Source organism: Doryrhamphus excisus, chromosome 3 (genome assembly GCF_030265055.1).
Source record: "Doryrhamphus excisus isolate RoL2022-K1 chromosome 3, RoL_Dexc_1.0, whole genome shotgun sequence".
NCBI lineage: Eukaryota > Metazoa > Chordata > Actinopteri > Syngnathiformes > Syngnathidae > Doryrhamphus > Doryrhamphus excisus.
This window is the reverse complement of record NC_080468.1, coordinates 692,501-700,000: the sequence shown is the minus strand read 5'-3', so window position 1 is coordinate 700,000 and position 7,500 is coordinate 692,501. Positions and strand designations below refer to the sequence as shown.

At 48.3% G+C, this 7,500-nt stretch overlaps 6 non-coding genes across 6 annotated transcripts; all 6 read right to left on the bottom strand.

Annotated features, from left to right (window-relative positions):
- Positions 1–2,328: 2,328 nt before the first annotated feature.
- trnaf-gaa (transfer RNA phenylalanine (anticodon GAA)) lies at positions 2,329–2,401 on the bottom strand. The gene has a single exon. It is a non-coding gene; the product is annotated as a tRNA-Phe (tRNA).
- Positions 2,402–2,587: 186 nt separating this feature from the next.
- Positions 2,588–2,669, bottom strand: trnas-aga (transfer RNA serine (anticodon AGA)). Its single transcript has one exon. It is a non-coding gene; the product is annotated as a tRNA-Ser (tRNA).
- A 731-nt stretch (positions 2,670–3,400) lies between these two features.
- Positions 3,401–3,482, bottom strand: trnas-aga (transfer RNA serine (anticodon AGA)). The gene has a single exon. It is a non-coding gene; the product is annotated as a tRNA-Ser (tRNA).
- Positions 3,483–4,537: 1,055 nt separating this feature from the next.
- Positions 4,538–4,610, bottom strand: trnaf-gaa (transfer RNA phenylalanine (anticodon GAA)). Its single transcript has one exon. It is a non-coding gene; the product is annotated as a tRNA-Phe (tRNA).
- A 2,533-nt stretch (positions 4,611–7,143) lies between these two features.
- trnaf-gaa (transfer RNA phenylalanine (anticodon GAA)) lies at positions 7,144–7,216 on the bottom strand. Its single transcript has one exon. It is a non-coding gene; the product is annotated as a tRNA-Phe (tRNA).
- A 186-nt stretch (positions 7,217–7,402) lies between these two features.
- trnas-aga (transfer RNA serine (anticodon AGA)) lies at positions 7,403–7,484 on the bottom strand. The gene has a single exon. It is a non-coding gene; the product is annotated as a tRNA-Ser (tRNA).
- Between the last annotated feature and the right edge of the window lie 16 nt (positions 7,485–7,500).

The window sequence follows — 7,500 nt, the reverse complement described above, 5'->3', positions numbered from 1 at the left end:
ATCTGCGCGGGGAAACCCCAATGGATTTCTAGTCCATCGCCTTAACCACTCGGCCACAACAACTTGCAAACAACTTCGCCGATTATACCGTTATTTTTCAGTTGAAATGTCACAGACGTCCTGACACCACAAGTGCCCCCAAAACTGCACATTGTCGGCAGAATTTGAACCGGTTAGTTTGAACCTGTGTTAGCTTTATTTAGGAAGACCCATTGTGGCTCTTCGGGCTCACAACTACTTAGTGGGATTTCGGATGATCCATCGTGGTCACAGGCGTCCTGACACCATGACTGCCCCGAAAGACCAGTGGTTAAATTGCAAGGACAACTGCTTGCCAATTTAGTGATATTCAGGATGACCCACTGTGGTCCTTCCAGCTCACGACTTAGTGGGATTTAGGATGGTCCATCGTGGTCCTTCTGGCTGACCTATTTGCTCAGGTGTCTTGACACCACGAGTGCCCCCAAAACTGTGCGTTGTCGGCAGGATTTGATGTGCGGGGAAACCCCAATGGATTTCTAATCCATCGCCTTAACCACTCGGCCACAACAAATTGTCACAAACGTAGAACCTCACAGATTATGCCGTTGTATATCAGTCAAAATGCAATGGAAAATGTTTGCCAAAAGCAACCATGAGACTTGTCAACTCGTGAGTGGTATTGCAGCTCACGGTTTTGGGGGATCTCACATGAATTCCCATGAATCCTCCGACACGATTTTGGTGTCAAGACATCACTGATGGTGGCGATCCATGGGAAGTCATCAGACCAAAATCGTTTCAGAGGATTCATGGGAATTCATGTGAGATCCCCCAAAACCGTGAGCTGCAATACCACTCACGAGTTGACAAGTCTCATGGTTGCTTTTGGCAAACATTTTCCATTGCATTGGCAATTTTCATGGATTCCCTGACATGTTTTTGGTCTGAGGATTTGCCACCGTCAGTGAAGTCTTGACACCAAGAGTGCCCCCAAAACTGTACGTTGTCGGCAGGATTTGATGCACGGGGAAACCCCAATGGATTAGTTCATCGCCTTAACCACTCGGCCACAACAACTTGTCACAGATCTGGTCTAGTGTTCCGTGACCAGGACGAAAACCACATTGGACCTCTTGTAGCAGAGGTTCGACCAACAGTTGTACCCTTCTCTCCAGCACCCTGGAATACACTTTCCCAGGGAGGCTGAGGAGTGTGTTGCTTTGTCTGGCTCCTTTTGAGTGTCCTCCGTTGTCAGCAAACCTCACAAGGTCACAGTTTTTTCCTGATCAGGGCACCGTTTTAGGTTGTGTGGATGATTGGTCTCAAGCGCCAGATTAAGACTCTTTTCTCTCAGAAGGCACTGCTTGAAATCCCACAGCTGGCATTTTCCTGGTCATGTTCATTATCTTCGACTGGAATGATGTGGCAGCAAAGGACTGTCAGATTGTACAACACGGCTGAGCCCTTCAAAACAAGTCAGTGCTCATGAGAGTCAGAGTTCATGTGAGAAGGTCCTTTCAGCAAAGGCCTTCTCAAACTATTTGCCAAATCAGGACGTAAAGAAGGACTGTGCTGAAACCCGGGATTGAACCAGGGACCTTTAGATCTTCAGTCTAACGCTCTCCCAACTGAGCTATTTCTGCTGCGAAGGTGGTTCTCTGCTTTTTCCAGTGCAGGCAATTTTCATGGATTCCCTGACATGTTTTTGGTCTGAGGATTTGCCATGGATCGCCACCGTCAGTGAAGTCTTGACACCAAGAGTGCCCCCAAAACTGTACGTTGTCGGCAGGATTTGATGCACGGGGAAACCCCAATGGATTAGTTCATCGCCTTAACCACTCGGCCACAACAACTTGTCACAGAGCTGGTCTAGTGTTCCGTGACCAGGACGAAAACCACATTGGACCTCTTGTAGCAGAGGTTCGACCAACAGTTGTACCCTTCTCTCCAGCACCCTGGAATAGACTTTCCCAGGGAGGCTGAGGAGTGTGTTGCTTTGTCTGGCTTCTTTAGAGTGTCCTCCGTTGTCAGCAAACCTCACAAGGTCACAGTTTTTTCCTGATCAGGGCACCGTTTTAGGTTGTGTGGATGATTGGTCTCAAGCGCCAGATTAAGACTCTTTTCTCTCAGAAGGCACTGCTTGAAATCCCACAGCTGGCATTTTCCTGGTCATGTCCATGATCCTCGACTGGAATGATGTGGCAGCAAAGGACTGTCAGATTGTACAACACGGCTGAGCCCTTCATAAGAAGTCAGTGCTCAAGAGAGTCAGAGTTCATGTGAGAAGGTCCTTTCAGCAAAGGCCTTCTCAAACTATTTGCCAAGTCAGGACGTAAAGAGGGACTGTGCTGAAACCCGGGATTGAACCAGGGACCTTTAGATCTTCAGTCTAACGCTCTCCCAACTGAGCTATTTCAGCTGCGAAGGTGGCGCACTGCTTTTTCCAGTGCAGGCAATTTCACCTAGATCTCTATTGTAACAGGCGTCCTTACACCATGACTGAAAAGGATTTCATGGATCCCCTGACATGTTTTTGGTCTGAGGATTTGCCATGGATCGCCACCGTCAGTGAAGTCTTGGCACCACAAGTGCCCCCAAAACTGTACGTTGTCGGCAGGATTTGAACCTGCGCGGGGAAACCCCAATGGATTTCTAGTCCATCGCCTTAACCACTCGGCCACAACAACTTGCAAAGAACTTCGCTTCTTCTTTACCGTTGTTTTTCAGTTGAAATGTCACAGACGTCCTGACACCACAAGTGCCCCCAAAACTGCACGTTGTCGGCAGAATTTGAACCGGTTAGTTTGAACATGTGTTAGCTTTATTTAGGAAGACCCATTGTGGCCCTTTGGGCTCACAACTACTTAGTGGGATTTCGGATGATCCATCGTGGTCACAGGCGTCCTGACACCATGACTGCCCCGAAAGACCAGTGGTTAAATTGCAAGGACAACTGCTTGCCAATTTAGTGATATTCAGGATGACCCACTGTGGTCCTTCCAGCTCACGACTTAGTGGGATTTAGGATGGTCCATCGTGGTCCTTCTGGCTGACCTATTTGCTCAGGTGTCTTGACACCACGAGTTCCCCCAAAACTGTGCGTTGTCGGCTGGATTTGATGTGCGGGGAAACCCCAATGGATTTCTAATCCATCGCCTTAACCACTCGGCCACAACAAATTGTCACAAACGTAGAACCTCACAGATTATGCCGTTGTATATCAGTCGAAATGCAATGGAAAATGTTTGCCAAAAGCAACCATGAGACTTGTCAACTCGTGAGTGGTATTGCAGCTCACGGTTTTGGGGGATCTCACATGAATTCCCATGAATCCTCTGACACGATTTTGGTCTGATGACTTCCCATGGATCGCCACCATCAGTGATGTCTTGACACCAAGAGTGCCCCCAAAACTGTACGTTGTCGGCAGGATTTGAACCTGCGCGGGGAAACCCCAATGGATTTCTAGTCCATCGCCTTAACCACTCGGCCACAACAACTTGCAAAGAACTTCGCTTCTTCTTTACCGTTGTTTTTCAGTTGAAATGTCACAGACGTCCTGACACCACAAGTGCCCCCAAAACTGCACGTTGTCGGCAGAATTTGAACCGGTTAGTTTGAACATGTGTTAGCTTTATTTAGGAAGACCCATTGTGGCCCTTCGGGCTCACAACTACTTAGTGGGATTTCGGATGATCCATCGTGGTCACAGGCGTCCTGACACCATGACTGCCCCGAAAGACCAGTGGTTAAATTGCAAGGACAACTGCTTGCCAATTTAGTGATATTCAGGATGACCCACTGTGGTCCTTCCAGCTCACGACTTAGTGGGATTTAGGATGGTCCATCGTGGTCCTTCTGGCTGACCTATTTGCTCAGGTGTCTTGACACCACGAGTTCCCCCAAAACTGTGCGTTGTCGGCTGGATTTGATGTGCGGGGAAACCCCAATGAATTTCTAATCCATCGCCTTAACCACTCGGCCACAACAAATTGTCACAAACGTAGAACCTCACAGATTATGCCGTTGTATATCAGTCGAAATGCAATGGAAAATGTTTGCCAAAAGCAACCATGAGACTTGTCAACTCGTGAGTGGTATTGCAGCTCACGGTTTTGGGGGATCTCACATGAATTCCCATGAATCCTCTGACACGATTTTGGTCTGATGACTTCCCATGGATCGCAACCATCAGTGATGTCTTGACACCAAGAGTGCCCCCAAAACTGTACGTTGTCGGCAAACCTCACAAGGTCACAGTTTTTTCCTGATCAGGGCACCGTTTTAGGTTGTGTGGATGATTGGTCTCAAGCGCCAGATTAAGACTCTTTTCTCTCAGAAGGCACTGCTTGAAATCCCACAGCTGGCATTTTCCTGGTCATGTCCATTATCTTCGACTGGAATGATGTGGCAGCAAAGGACTGTCAGATTGTACAACACGGCTGAGCCCTTCAAAAGAAGTCAGTGCTCATGAGAGTCAGAGTTCATGTGAGAAGGTCCTTTCAGCAAAGGCCTTCTCAAACTATTTGCCAAGTCAGGACGTGAAGAGGGACTGTGCTGAAACCCGGGATTGAACCAGGGACCTTTAGATCTTCAGTCTAACGCTCTCCCAACTGAGCTATTTCAGCTGCGAAGGTGGTGCCCTGCTTTTTCCAGTGCAGGCAATTTCACCTAGATCTCTATTGTAACAGGCGTCCTTACACCATGACTGAAAAGGATTTCATGGATCCCCTGACATGTTTTTGGTCTGAGGATTTGCCATGGATCGCCACCGTCAGTGAAGTCTTGGCACCACAAGTGCCCCCACAACTGTACGTTGTCGGCAGGATTTGAATCTGCGCGGGGAAACCCCAATGGATTTCTAGTCCATCGCCTTAACCACTCGGCCACAACAACTTGCAAACAACTTCGCCGATTATACCGTTATTTTTCAGTTGAAATGTCACAGACGTCCTGACACCACAAGTGCCCCCAAAACTGCACATTGTCGGCAGAATTTGAACCGGTTAGTTTGAACCTGTGTTAGCTTTATTTAGGAAGACCCATTGTGGCTCTTCGGGCTCACAACTACTTAGTGGGATTTCGGATGATCCATCGTGGTCACAGGCGTCCTGACACCATGACTGCCCCGAAAGACCAGTGGTTAAATTGCAAGGACAACTGCTTGCCAATTTAGTGATATTCAGGATGACCCACTGTGGTCCTTCCAGCTCACGACTTAGTGGGATTTAGGATGGTCCATCGTGGTCCTTCTGGCTGACCTATTTGCTCAGGTGTCTTGACACCACGAGTGCCCCCAAAACTGTGCGTTGTCGGCAGGATTTGATGTGCGGGGAAACCCCAATGGATTTCTAATCCATCGCCTTAACCACTCGGCCACAACAAATTGTCACAAACGTAGAACCTCACAGATTATGCCGTTGTATATCAGTCAAAATGCAATGGAAAATGTTTGCCAAAAGCAACCATGAGACTTGTCAACTCGTGAGTGGTATTGCAGCTCACGGTTTTGGGGGATCTCACATGAATTCCCATGAATCCTCCGACACGATTTTGGTGTCAAGACATCACTGATGGTGGCGATCCATGGGAAGTCATCAGACCAAAATCGTTTCAGAGGATTCATGGGAATTCATGTGAGATCCCCCAAAACCGTGAGCTGCAATACCACTCACGAGTTGACAAGTCTCATGGTTGCTTTTGGCAAACATTTTCCATTGCATTGGCAATTTTCATGGATTCCCTGACATGTTTTTGGTCTGAGGATTTGCCACCGTCAGTGAAGTCTTGACACCAAGAGTGCCCCCAAAACTGTACGTTGTCGGCAGGATTTGATGCACGGGGAAACCCCAATGGATTAGTTCATCGCCTTAACCACTCGGCCACAACAACTTGTCACAGATCTGGTCTAGTGTTCCGTGACCAGGACGAAAACCACATTGGACCTCTTGTAGCAGAGGTTCGACCAACAGTTGTACCCTTCTCTCCAGCACCCTGGAATACACTTTCCCAGGGAGGCTGAGGAGTGTGTTGCTTTGTCTGGCTCCTTTTGAGTGTCCTCCGTTGTCAGCAAACCTCACAAGGTCACAGTTTTTTCCTGATCAGGGCACCGTTTTAGGTTGTGTGGATGATTGGTCTCAAGCGCCAGATTAAGACTCTTTTCTCTCAGAAGGCACTGCTTGAAATCCCACAGCTGGCATTTTCCTGGTCATGTTCATTATCTTCGACTGGAATGATGTGGCAGCAAAGGACTGTCAGATTGTACAACACGGCTGAGCCCTTCAAAACAAGTCAGTGCTCATGAGAGTCAGAGTTCATGTGAGAAGGTCCTTTCAGCAAAGGCCTTCTCAAACTATTTGCCAAATCAGGACGTAAAGAAGGACTGTGCTGAAACCCGGGATTGAACCAGGGACCTTTAGATCTTCAGTCTAACGCTCTCCCAACTGAGCTATTTCTGCTGCGAAGGTGGTTCTCTGCTTTTTCCAGTGCAGGCAATTTTCATGGATTCCCTGACATGTTTTTGGTCTGAGGATTTGCCATGGATCGCCACCGTCAGTGAAGTCTTGACACCAAGAGTGCCCCCAAAACTGTACGTTGTCGGCAGGATTTGATGCACGGGGAAACCCCAATGGATTAGTTCATCGCCTTAACCACTCGGCCACAACAACTTGTCACAGAGCTGGTCTAGTGTTCCGTGACCAGGACGAAAACCACATTGGACCTCTTGTAGCAGAGGTTCGACCAACAGTTGTACCCTTCTCTCCAGCACCCTGGAATAGACTTTCCCAGGGAGGCTGAGGAGTGTGTTGCTTTGTCTGGCTTCTTTAGAGTGTCCTCCGTTGTCAGCAAACCTCACAAGGTCACAGTTTTTTCCTGATCAGGGCACCGTTTTAGGTTGTGTGGATGATTGGTCTCAAGCGCCAGATTAAGACTCTTTTCTCTCAGAAGGCACTGCTTGAAATCCCACAGCTGGCATTTTCCTGGTCATGTCCATGATCCTCGACTGGAATGATGTGGCAGCAAAGGACTGTCAGATTGTACAACACGGCTGAGCCCTTCATAAGAAGTCAGTGCTCAAGAGAGTCAGAGTTCATGTGAGAAGGTCCTTTCAGCAAAGGCCTTCTCAAACTATTTGCCAAGTCAGGACGTAAAGAGGGACTGTGCTGAAACCCGGGATTGAACCAGGGACCTTTAGATCTTCAGTCTAACGCTCTCCCAACTGAGCTATTTCAGCTGCGAAGGTGGCGCACTGCTTTTTCCAGTGCAGGCAATTTCACCTAGATCTCTATTGTAACAGGCGTCCTTACACCATGACTGAAAAGGATTTCATGGATCCCCTGACATGTTTTTGGTCTGAGGATTTGCCATGGATCGCCACCGTCAGTGAAGTCTTGGCACCACAAGTGCCCCCAAAACTGTACGTTGTCGGCAGGATTTGAACCTGCGCGGGGAAACCCCAATGGATTTCTAGTCCATCGCCTTAACCACTCGGCCACAACAACTTGCAAAGAACTTCGC